The sequence below is a fragment of the Ochotona curzoniae genome, unplaced genomic scaffold, assembly GCF_017591425.1.
Source record: "Ochotona curzoniae isolate NIBS_2020 unplaced genomic scaffold, NIBS_Ocur_1.0 contig_2754, whole genome shotgun sequence".
NCBI lineage: Eukaryota > Metazoa > Chordata > Mammalia > Lagomorpha > Ochotonidae > Ochotona > Ochotona curzoniae.
Window position 1 is genome coordinate 3,197,366 of NW_024465582.1, and position 13,033 is coordinate 3,210,398.

The 13,033-nt window shown below is 42.1% G+C and overlaps 1 long non-coding RNA gene across 1 annotated transcript in view; it reads left to right on the forward strand.

Moving 5' to 3' along the window:
• Positions 1 to 13,033, forward strand: part of LOC121154427 — a 95,482-nt gene that overhangs the window by 60,768 nt on the left and 21,681 nt on the right. Inside the window, exon 3 of the long non-coding RNA XR_005883515.1 lies at positions 3,809 to 3,898. This is a non-coding gene — a long non-coding RNA (uncharacterized LOC121154427). The remainder of the gene's footprint in view (positions 1 to 3,808; positions 3,899 to 13,033) is intronic.

Genomic DNA, 13,033 nt, shown 5'->3' on the forward strand with positions numbered 1-13,033 from the left:
TTAGTGTAATCCACAAACCATTGACCAGGGAGTTGTTTTGGATTTCAATATTTGAAATTTTCATTAGGCTATAAATTCAAACTTCTTTCTTTGGAAAATTCAATAATTAATTTCAGTGGTTACTGGAAAGGGCAGGTGTCAGCGGCAATCCTGTAGAAATGAAACACAGACAGGAGAAGTAAGGGCATATTCTCCTGACCCCAATTCACTGCCCAAGCAATTCATCTTTGGCAAAACAGCAGAAATTAAATTTTAAAACATCATGGGAAGTGGGTAGCAAGAAGATGAAAAATAAATCATATTTTGAAGGTTTAGAAAGTTTGAGGTAAAAAGGCACTTCTGGATGTTTAGTATTTCCTGCATTGTCCTATTGCCTTAAATTAATGCTTAGGACTTGAAGTCATGGTTGCAGGCCGACCTGCATTCGTGTTAGTAACACAGGACCTTAGTGTCGACAATGGTCACATGTAATTCATTACTAAAGATTTAACATCTTGTAAAAGCGGATTTAATTTTGCTAAATGTAACATTGGCTGCTGCCCTTCCTGTTATAAATATTAATTTCCTCTCATTTTTCTTGAGGCTGGCTGCCACAGTCCAGAAGCTGTAAAGCCAGTGCTTGCTAGGTGTGGGGTAGCCAGTGCTGCTATTAGATGGCTGTGGGGAATTCAGCCAGGGACCAGGAGATGACATTTTGATTCACAGTAAGATTTCGTTAAGAGACATGGCTAGCGTGTGAGCAGTTAGCCTGGAGTTCAGACACCTGCATCTCATGCTAGAGTACCGGACTGGACACCTAGCTCTGGCATTTGATTCCAGCCTCGAGTCTGTGAAAGCCTGGGGACCAGCGGTGTTCTCTAAGTGGTCCCTTCCTGTCACCTGCAGAGGAGGCTTGAATTCAGTGTCCAGCTAGCCTGGGGACCAGCAGTGGGCTGTCCTTGACTGCTTTCCCAGGCTGCAAGCAGGGAGCAGGATGGGAAGTGGAGCTGCCAGAATTAGAATCAATGCCCATATGGGATCCTGTGCATGCAAGGTGAGGACTTTAGCCACTAGGCTTTCACACTGGATCCAAGTGTATCAATTTTTAATGGAAAAGATGAATGAAGTAGGCAAAACAATCCCTTCCGCCGCCACACACCCAGACTACTGCAAATGGCCAGATGTAACAGGCACTACGGCTGCGGACGGCGCTGAGTTGGTACATTTTTTTCAAACGAAGCCATCATGCTGGAGTATCCCAGGGGACCTGATAATCATGTAAACCCTTCAATGTGATGAGCACAAGGAGTGAACTGGAGATGTGACACTGAAGAGACCAGTGAGAAGTGAAGTGTGGGTAGGAGCTGCCCTGCCATTGCTGAACTGGGATGTGGAGGAAGGGCCACAAGGCTAGGACCACGGGAGCCCCTTCAGGCCGGAAGAGCAAGAGCAAGGACACGAGTCTGCTCCTGGAGACTGGAGCGGGAAGTAGTCCTGCCAGGACAAGGATTTTAGCTCAGGCAGACACTCGTAAGACTTCTAACACAGACAACTGTAAGGGCATAACTTTTTGCCATTTCAAGCTCCCAGACAGGTAGTAATTTGTTAGAGCAATCACAAGAAAGAAGCCCACAGGAGTAGGAGATAAATTTCTTGCCACCCAGGCTGTGATGTTTTGTGATGGCAGCCAGTTAGCAGACGCAACAGACCTGGAGTCTGAGCTCAGCTCCCAAACACTAAATAAAGACAGCACTGTGTATTCTCAACAAATATCATTTATTCCAACTACACCGGAAAATTGATAACATCGACAAACATCTTTTTAAAAAAACACATACTAAATTGTATCAACACAATTTAGAATTTTTAAATTATTTGCTCCTTTTTGATTATCCTTCAAATACATTCAGGACTAAAACTTAGACCTTTGAGAATGTCTAAGATCACAGGTTTGATTTTTGGTTACCTTTGAATTTCAGAAATGTTGGCTTGTGGTTGTGTTTTCAAAGAAAATTTGTGTCCAATCTAATGTTAAGATCGCAGAAGTGAAGTTTGCATTTAACCTAATGTAAGTGAAGATTTATTTTTTTTAACTCCTCTAATGAAACAATATTAATCACAGGAAGCAAGAAGTCACTGGAAAATCGAATAAGGAAAGGAATAAATTGGAATATAGCAAAAATAGAATGAGGAAAATGCACTTAATTGGGGTGGATGTCAAAACAGAGCCAATGTTGGACTTTATTTGTTTTGGTGGTTGGAGATAGGGTGGGTGTGAGAGAGACAGATTAATTCCACTCAATGTTTCACGTACCCCAAAACCCCCAAACTGGAGTAGAAACCGGAGCTGAGAGCTCAAGCCAGGGTCCCAGGCGCCGTCACCACCAGCTCCTGGGGTCAACATCAGCAGGACCCAGGGCCTGACCACACGCTTGCATAGGCCATGGGTGGCTGATCTGGAAGACCAGATGCAGGTGGGAGTGCTGGCAGCGTGAGAAGGTTTAGTTCTTCCTTCATTTTAAAGTCCTTATAGCATTTTTGTTATGTAGATATTTTTATGCTTTTGGACAGATTTGGTAAACAGTTGTTTTTGTTCTCAATAGCAACTGGTTTTTAATCAGGTAGATGCTTCTGGGTAAAAAAAAAAAAATAGATGCAAGATTGATTTTCAAACAACATGTGCTGCACCCATGGGAACCTGAATCCCATTAGGAGCTCACAGTTTGCTGATCATGTCTTTGTTTTTGCTCATGAGATGGAAGAGCAGTAAGTTAAACATATGCTGTTGATTGTTCTAAAATATATTTTTATTTTGAATTTTGAGTTATGTGGTACAATTTCATATAGGCTGTGATTTCCCCCCAAAACTCTCCCCTGCAACAGATTTTCCCCATTTATTACAATGATGTAGTCCTTCATAAAGAATCATAATTCTAATTCTGTCAGTTTCTTATGTAAGTGTACTCTGACATTGTTGGTACAGACAATGTCAGTCCAGCATAATAGTTTATTATTTTAATCAATAATTATAATTAATAATCTATAATAATTGATAATCAACAATAATTGATTATTTTCTTCAAGATTTTTGATTGGCCTAAACTTATCAAGCTCACTGAATTTTCTGGGGTGTTCCTAATGGCTTAGCGGCTTGGCCTCATTTGCTCCTGACACGGGCATGTAATATCCATGACATGGATTGGAGAAAAGCATGGCAGATTACAAGAATGGAGCCTCACCCAGCGAGGAAGTGGCAGAATGCCTCCATCCATGCTGGCAGAGACAGTGCTTGCCACAAGAAACCATCAGTACTTGTGAAAGGAAGCAGACTTTTTAGCTACAAATCTGCGTAGAATTCTTCCACGCCAGAAAATAAAACCAAAAAAAAAAAAAGCCATTCAAGAAAAATATGTCAACTACAAAGACAAGAGTGTGTAATCAGAGTAGTGAAGAGACTGGCGAGAGGGTTTGGGAACAGAAACAAGGGTCTGCTCAGTTTGTAGAATGAAAAATTTGTCACTAATTCTTGAGGCTGCCTTGTTTTTCCTATTGCTGTTTAAAGAAGCCCTGCCTGCCGTGCTGCTGGATGTGCGGGCCAAGCAGGAAGACGGGATGCTGCCGCGCCTGAGCGAGGAAGACAGCTCCACACTCCCCCGTTAGCGCCTCATTAAGCACCTGGTCCACATTGCTGTGTTCTTATCAATACTGTTTAAAGGAAATAGACGAACGAAAACATTGCTAAGCTGTTTCACATTCGGAGCTGACTTCTCATCACTGATTCTTTTTTCTTTTTTTAAAACATAAATATTATGTGCTCATTTTATTTTAGGCAGAAGATATAACATGTATACCATGACATTCCCATTGGCCAAACTGCTGTCAGATTCCAGACTGTTCAAAGAAAATTGATCCAGAGTGGGTATGTGTCTTTCCAGAATTTTACTAATAGCATTTCCACAGTTTCATTTATTAATTATTTAAGTGGATGCACAAGATCTTACATGCATACCTATGAATACAGATAAAGCCAAGCTTGCTTCCAAAGCTCATGGGGAATGAGTATAATGGGAAGAACTATACATGGCTTTGAAAAAATTTTCACTAAAATATATCTCTAAAATTCTGTTGTCTATGTACTTTGTGAAGTCAGAGCATATATATTCCTTTATTTTGGTTCTGCATACGTTTCTAAATGCAACAGGTCTTTCTAAGCATATTTTTTGTATTTTACATTTCTAGTAGATTTTGGAGTTATTCCATGATAACGTGTGGCATTTTCCTGTATTAAGCTGGGTTTTAGAAAGGTTCTGACTAACGCACCAACAAGCGACACGTGAGCATCTGTGCACCTGTGTGTGCAAGTGTGCAGCTGCCTGGGACTGCACACCTGTGTACAAATTAAACATGAATTTAGATGATTGTGTGTGTGAAATGCAGTCATGTGTCTCTTTATGTACGATACCTTTAACTGATAAGTCTACATTTGATTCCTGATATAAACTCATTTGTTGTACACATGTTGTTATCTTTGCTTGTTTGTTTTACCTTGATGAGTCTGTTGCATTTAGGATGTTTGTTTTCACACTTAAAACTTTTGCTGCTGTGGCTTTCTTTTCTTACACCGTTCTTCTTAATTGAGCAGCCCTATTAAAAACCAGTCATGTATCTTCCGCCTGTTACAATGATAGAGACTCTGCTGTGCTTTCTTCCTGTTGGACATGGCTGTTAGAGCGTATCACTTTATATTTTAACAGGACTAATACTGATATTAGCAATGGAACCCTTATTTTATAGACCTTTTGCTATTTATTTATGCTTAACCCTGAGCCCTGAACACAAATTCCTTGTTCCTATGAGCCCATTCATTCTGAGTGGCTTTAATGAGCTGTGTTAATGGGGGTCCCCATCAGAGCATTATGTGCTGCTTTGAACAGTAAGGGGTGAAGGTGTGGAGTAATTGGTGTCTACTTTAGGCCTCAAGGTCTTTTAGTGGCAATGGAGGGAGGAGAGAAGAAATAGACTTTTGAAGATTGGACTTGGCCTACCAGCAATGCTGACTTAATTAACTTACCCCAAGTTAATTGGGGTAAATGAACTAAAGATGCTAATATTTTAACTGCTAAATGTTTTACTGGATGTTCTGTTTTATCTCTGTGAAGAGATAATCTCACTGTTTTAATGAATATGTTCAATGAACTTGAAATGAAAAAGGAAAACACAATTGTATATTCAGATGCATCCCTTCGTTACTTTGTTTTGATGCTACGTGCTGACAGTCAAGGCGTGAGATGGGCAGACAACAAAGGGACAAGATTCAGAAATCCTGATTCCAGCCCTGGGAACATTGCTTTCATCTTCATGCTTTGCCTCATTTGTAGTTTATATTAAACTGATTTTTAAATGAATAATTCTATGGATCTTTGAAGTAACATCTTTAGTATCACAGTAGAGTATAATCCTGAGAACGTTGACATTGATCTTTAAGATTTAGGATACTCTCACCCAGTCAAGATCTCCCCTGTTCTCAGGCACACCCACCTGAATCCTGGGCCGCCACTAATGTGTGCTGTGTGTCTGTAAATCGGGACTTTAGTGACTGCTGTAGACACGGAATCACACAACACACAACGTTTGGGGGTTGATTTTGTCTTTGTACTCAATGTACTTTTATAGATTCTTCCAGGTAACAGCGCATTGCTTTTTTGTTGCTGAGTAGTGTTTTATGATGCCGCTGTATTTTGTTTAGTATTCACCATTGAAGGGTAGTGGAATTGAGGATTAATTATGTGACTTTCTGTGTAGGAGTCTAGTTAGTTTCAACAAAAGGCAAGGCGAGTCCACAGCTGCCTCTTCCTTGTTCTTTTTTACCTATCATTGAAAATTAGATCTTTGCTTTTTTGCCTCTCTGAAACAATATTTAAATATGCTCCTGATTAAGTATCTAGTAATGATCCTAGCTTCACACAGAAAGTGTAACTCTCAAAGGAGTTTGGGTGAGGTTTATGACAATCTAGTTCTTCCATTTGACAACATAGAAATTATACATGTGATATTTCAATATATGCATATGTGTATGTTGATTATTGTTCAGGTCAAGGTGGACACAACCCTTTCCTCAAGCACTTGCTTTAGTTCATGGTATCAACCCTTACAGTCTGTCTCCTTTTTTGAGGAGAAATTGGTAGAACATTGTCATTATTGATGGCCACCCTCCTGAGAGATGAGAACTCCTCATGCTCATCCAGCTGTAACTTAACACTTCATAGGCAACATTCCTCTGCCTCTCACCCCTCCTCCTAATCACACGCATGATGATGCAATAAGAGGTTCTTACTAACTTCCCTTCTCTTTGGTCCTAGTGTCATGAATCCTATCTTGGTAGAATTTACATTCACTGACAAAACTTAAGTGGTGACATGTTTGGACAAGGGTCCTCTGCTATTTTGGGTATGAGTCAGAGTGTCTCTTGGCAGTCCTAAATCTATGTTTTTCTTATAAAAGTAGTATTTTTCTTGCCAAATCATCAGTGTGTCCCAGGTTACTCTACTCATTTTGTCAATTGCATGCCAAGCAGTCCTATTTTTCCTCCCATCTTCCTTAGTGACTCAGATGCTCTGATTTGGGTTACTTGCTGTTCGTTTGCTCCATTGTTCTCAGAATAAATTTTATCCCTGTTTACCTCTAGATTCTTGGCATCCTTCTACAATAGAAGGAACACTTTTACAAAGTATTCCATGTCAAAATACAGGTTCAGAACATGCGATGGAAGATTGCATTCTCCGTGTGTGCCATGCTCGGTTGGTCCAAGTGCTTGTCGGAGATGAGCTGCCTCAGTCTCGATGCTGAGCCTTTGAAGGATGTGCTGTTACTATGAGGGATCTGAGGGGCTCAACCAGCTCGCCCGAAGCCCCATGGCTGTTAAATATGATGGGTGCACTTAAATTAGGTAGTCTAATTGCAGACATCATTTGCATAGTGACCATGCTGAATTTCTGAGTTTCATTCCAACCATGGAAGCTTGTAATGATTGTAGTTATTAATAACTAAAGTCCAGGTGGCAGAGACTATTGGGAGGGATTTAAAGAAGGGAAGAAGGGAAGGGGGTAATTATGATAATCTTTGAGCGGTATCTATGAAATATATGAAACATGTTTTGCTTATGGTAACAAAAATAAGACAAGAATGCAAAAAATAAACTGCTGAGATTTGTGTCCAATGATTGCAAACCCTTAGAGACCTGTTTTGAAATAGCCAGTTGTAAGAGCTTCTAAGAGTTGATGATTATGTTTTATGTGTGTCACCGGCATCCTGTCTAATACTTTGCACACAGTAGGTGCTCAGCAAATAATAGTTGAGTGCATGACTAATGGTATACATTTCCAGGCAGCAGAGTCCATGGCATACACTGCTGTGGCTCCTCTTGCTTGCTGTTGCACTCCTGTGGCACTCCAAGCACAGTATGAATGAAGTAATAGTGATCTATTGGAGCACATACCTGACCTTTGTAGCTGGGAATTGGCAGCCGCTTTAAGCCCTTAGGACAGAAGACAGTTTGGTCATTAGAATGTATAATCTAGGGCAGAAATAGGGAAAGGCAACATTCCTGATGAGGCACGCGGATATGTTGGAAAGAATATCTACGTTTTTGTCATGTTGAGTTGATACAGTTAGCACATTGTCTTCCCTGTAACGGATGCTGCTGTACCTTCTGAATGTAAGAGAGCCGATGGAAAATAAGACACACACACCTTTCCCTTTATCCTTGTCTGCTGTTTGCTTGCCTTTGAGATCTGTTTAAATGTGTTGTAATCCTGTGCAAGTAATACTACCATTCCACGTTTCACTGTATGTATAAAATCAAGAGAGATATGCTTATTTTAAAATCCTTTCGTGAACACTACAGAAGTTACAGAAGGCCATTTGAAAAAAGGAAATAGAAAACATTCGATTCATATTAGTTAGACTTGGTTTCTTTTTTCTCAGCAGTGAAACAGCAAAACAGTGGTAATAACTGCTTATCTCTTTTACCAATTCAGTCGAGGTTTCTTTTTTTTTTTAAAACCTGGCGTATGTGTGTGTGTGTGTGTGTGTGTGTGTGTGTGTGTGTGTGTGTTTGAAATGCAGACAGAGAGAGAAAGAGAGAGAGAGAGAGAGAGAGAGAGAGAGAGAGAGAGAGAGAGAGAGAGAGAGCTTCCCATTCACTGGCTCACTCTGCACAGGGATGCAATGGCTGGGCTGGGCTGGGCTGAAGTTAGGAGACAGGAACTTCTTCCCGGACTCTCACATAGATGCAAGGGCCCAAACACTTGGGCCACACTCTGCTGTTTTCCAGGGCACGTTAGCAGGGAGCTGGGTGGGAAGTGAAACAGGCAAGTGAAGCGGTGGGATTCAAACCAGTGACCATGCCTGATCCACAGGCATCAACTTAACCTGTTACACCACATACTGCTCCCCAGGCTTCTTTAAGAACATTCTTAATCGTCAGCCTCAAGTTTGGACCAGGATGTGACCACTTCTCTTCCTAAAACCCCAAAACGACCTTTGAGATTTGGGCCACTTTGATTGCTCTGCATCACTTCAGAGAAACAAGTGAAAACACACTTAATGTCCACTGCCCACTGGGATATCCAAGAGGGGTGTTTGTGTCCACTCCTTCAGACCTCTTGGACCACCCTGGATCCCAGGTCCTTTGGATGGCCACCATTTTTCGTTGCAGCTGTGGCCCCATAATTGACAGAAGCCTGGAGAGGGAATGACCTGGGTCCAGATGGCCATCTTGGCTTCAGACCTGGACACTGGTTGCTCTGATGTGGACCTTCTTGTGTTGCTGCCAGGAACTTAATGATGATTTTAGTACCTCCTGCTCACAGGTGTCAGTGCTCATGGCTCTAAGCTGCATGGCCTTACTTTAGTTAGCTGAGTTCATTTGCTTGTTTATAAAAGCATAACAAATAAAGTGAGTTGCAGACATTTTATTTTATGGAGATCAACTTTGACATGACTGCTTTGGCTGATGCACTCTGAAAAACACAAAAGCAGTTCATGCTGAACTAGTTTTATGTTAAGGTGATAAAAATATGTTTCCATTTTTGAGCTGGAAGAAAAGCAGATGCATACTATTTTAGCAAGTCTTAGCTCTTGGCAACTAATCAGAATGTTTGGGTGAATAAATACGCACGGAGCCCAGGAAGTTAGGAAACAGCTTGGTATGAAATGACACCTTGCCAAGAGATTGGTGGCTGCTGAGAGCTCATTGCTTCTTCATTTAGGTCAGGTCTTGAACTTGCCTTGAAGTTTTCGCATTAGTGAACTGGTAAGTGAGCACGATGGGACAGAATTGGCTGCCTCATTTTTTCGCACTCACAAGCAGAGTGTTCTGTCTTCTCAGAGCCACCCCACTTGGACATGACCAGGTGATTTGATGGTCTTCCCTCTCTGTGTGATGTGGCATAGACAGGCAGGAAGCTAACTCAGGTCAGCTGGGACTCTTGCATGCTTGAAAAGTGAGGCATGGCCACCTGCCCAGGATACACCAGACACCTCCCGGACCAGGAGGCATGCTAAGACCACACCTCGTGTGCATATCCAATTGGTGTCCCACCCCTTTCCTTTTAAAAGGAAGTGGAAAGAGGGGGAGCCGGTCTTCTTACTATGGCCCTGCCTAGGGATGCCGCTCCCATTTTCACTCTTGGCTGCTGAATGCCTTCACAGGTTCTGCTCTCCTGAGTACTCATCTCCATGGAGCTTGGGCGAACCTTCCCAAGTACAGGTACTTTTGGTTTTGCATTTCGCTAGATTATTTTAAATTTTTTGGACTTCTCAGGTTGGTTATTTTGCAGTGTGGGGTAGATAACACTTGTGTATGAACGTATGTTTGTCCTTCATTGTAAAAATGAATCTTCCTACTTAATTCCCACTTAGTATTTAATATTTTAATGATGCAGGAGGCCAGAACCTGGATTATTAAAGTAAGACATGCATTGCTTATCACGTGGGTAGTGGTGGGAGAGGTGCCAAGAGACCTGTGCCCTGTTGGTGGGGGCTTGGCCATCAGCTGCTTGTCTTTGGTAGTCCAAGTTCTCCTACTTTGATTGGACTACGGGTAGTGCATTTCATTTCTTGGCCCATCCACTAAATTGGCTTATCCTGAAGCCTGGGTGCACAACCCATGTTGTTTTCTAAGGATACAGCTTGACTTCGTGATGCGCTTTATGAAAACACCTGTCAAGGTTTTCCTGATGACTGAGTGGGATTTGGCTGTTAGGTCCTCAGGTGATTTCTATGAACATCGGTGCTGGAGAATTGCTGGGGATTGGGGGATGTTTGCACAGCAATGGCCTCAGGTTGCCAGGATTGTTTCTGCAAAGGACATACAGGATGAGTCTTGGCTCATGTGCCAGGTTTCCCTTGAGCCTCAGCTCACTTGGTGATCACCTTGTTGGTGTTGCTGCACCTTGGACGGATGCTCCGGTCCTGCCTTCATCCTGCGGCTTTGTGAGGGCAGCGATGTTCCGGTCTCTGCACAGGCTCCCTCTCTGTTCCTCCTGTTCCACTTGGATGACCCCTACTAGAAGTGAGTGCACACCTGAGTCAGGGCGGATAGTGGACGCCACCTCTTACCTGCACTGAGGTGGTCATGAGAGGATACAACTATCCTGTTAGCCTCAAGTATGATTTTACCAGTGTGCCTTCAATTAGCAGAGTGGAGGTGGCGGCCACACCTGAAATCCACTGTGCTCACGTGTTGGGTAGACTCACCTGAGAGAGGTCTGCACATTTTGGATTCTAAAGAAGTGATCCTTGATTCAGAATGGGTAGAAGGTGGGAGGCAAAACTGGAATAGAGATTTGGTGGTGTTGTCAAGGACTGGGTCTGGATCCCCACTCCTCCGCCCAGTATTGCATCCTATATAGATTGGCTGCTTTATGATAAAAAAAAAATCCTAAAAATAAAAACAAACAAACAAAAAGATTGGCTGCTTTGAAGAATGAGACAAAACCCATTCACACTGTCTGTTATACGGCATGTTTCTTTGACTAATCAGGTGAACGAGGTAATAGGCGTGTGACAACAGCAGGTGTCTCATTGGCCATTAAATTTGCAGACTTCAAATCAATGGCAGTGACTGTAAGACTGTAGATGGGCTTTAGTCCTGACACTGGCTGGGGCCACCTGCTGGCTCAGAGCTCAGATTCAAGTGTATAGGTGTGGAAGTTCCTTCGCCCTGGGAGAGGCTGTGTGTGTGCTCGCTGATTTTGAACACAGGATGTTTTCATTTGGGGGACACAGGTGAAGCCACACGAGCCATCCCCTGCCTCAGAACACTGAGCTTTCTCTAGCTCTCCGTACAACCCCCAGCTGTTCCTGAAGTAGTTAGAAAAGATTGTCCTTTACACCTTCAAGTAAAAAAAAAAAAATCAGTGTGCTCTGTCATACACTATTTAAACTAATACTGTGATAGACCTATCCAAATTAAGCAGGTGTGGAATTTGACAACTATACCATTCCAAACACATTTTCATTATTATGTTTGCACGAAATTCAGCATAACAGATGCCTCCCTGTGTCTGTGACTGGTAACTTTTATTTCACACTTACTGTCCTCCACACTCTCCAGTGGGCATTTGCTTTGAAGGACTCCCTCCCCCACGCTGCTGTGTTCATCACGTCTCACCTTTTGTTTTCAGAAATCACTTTCTTGGAATAAATAAGGTATTTACCACAATTTGCCGAGAGAGGGCCTCATGAACCCAGTTTGCTGGAATGACAGTCCATCCACCTGACCCTACAACTTTCCTCAGGGAAATGGATTGGCCAAGCCTACCTGGGGTTCTGATGTCATTCTCCCAATTACAGTTCCTGAAAATGAGGGAGAAAGAAAACTTAGATGGGAAGCTGACAATAAAAGATGCCTGTGATGGGAGCTGGTGTGGCCTGTCCCTCTGTAGTTGGAGGATCCTGAGAGCCCAGTGCGTCTCTAAATGAGTCGCTGCCAAAAGAAGCTCTGCATTGGAGAACAGGAGCCGCGGGCTCCCAGCAGCCTTGTGGCTCTTCTAATCACAGTGCGGTGAAGCCAATCATTGTGTAATTTAGCCAGAAAGGTAGCTTTGAAGCTTAAAAAAGAAGAAAAAGAAAAAAGCCATTTCACACGGTACAGCGTGAGCAAAGCTTGCAGAAGATTTATGTGTGTAAAACTGGGGTTTCTGCATATAAAAGTAGACTTCCCTCAAACATTTTGAATTTCTAATAATTTATTACCTTTCTATATGGTATCTGAAGTCTATAAGCGACAGTTAATGTCTAGTTCTATATTTCTTAACAAAATAATAGATGTTTCTTAAAAATAATTTTTATAGAAGATTATGGTGCAGCCTTTATGCATAAATCTAGGCTAACCAAATAAACCCATTGGGGAACCAAACTGTTTTTCTTTAGGGATATGTCTTGATTTCAGCTATTTTTTTAAGGAGTTTTAAGGCTGACTATGTAATAATATTTTACTTGATTGTAGGGTTATTCTTTCATAGTTGCATCCTTAAATTACCTTCATTTCAGCATGATTGCCTTGCCACTTATTAGAGTGACAATATTAATAGTCTTCAAAGAATGATTGTCTTACAGAAATTGGTAATTGAGAAGTAGAAATGAACTTGAATGCAATCCATCTGAAGTTGAAGTGTATATGAGTGATTACGGTATCAGGTTCTGTGAAGGAAATAAAAGCATCAGGGAAGGATAATTTCATTCCACGGCTGTAATAAATCAGTGAAATTAGTAATTTATGTAATAAAGTATAATTGAGTTCAAACTCTGTCCGAGCCCCTGCGCTTACTGCTGTGAATAAGAATGTGGAGGCCACAGTCTGCACGTGGGAGCTTTCAGTCCAGCACAGCACCTCTGCTATCTTAAGCCAAGTAGTTGCATTGTCTGCACCCAGGGATGCTGCGGGCAGCCCTGGCTTCCTCCCCCGGTGCCATCAGGACAGCCTCTCCTACCTGATACAACACTGTATTTAGAGCTTGCCTTGTGTCCCCTGGAAGCAAAGGTCTGGCTG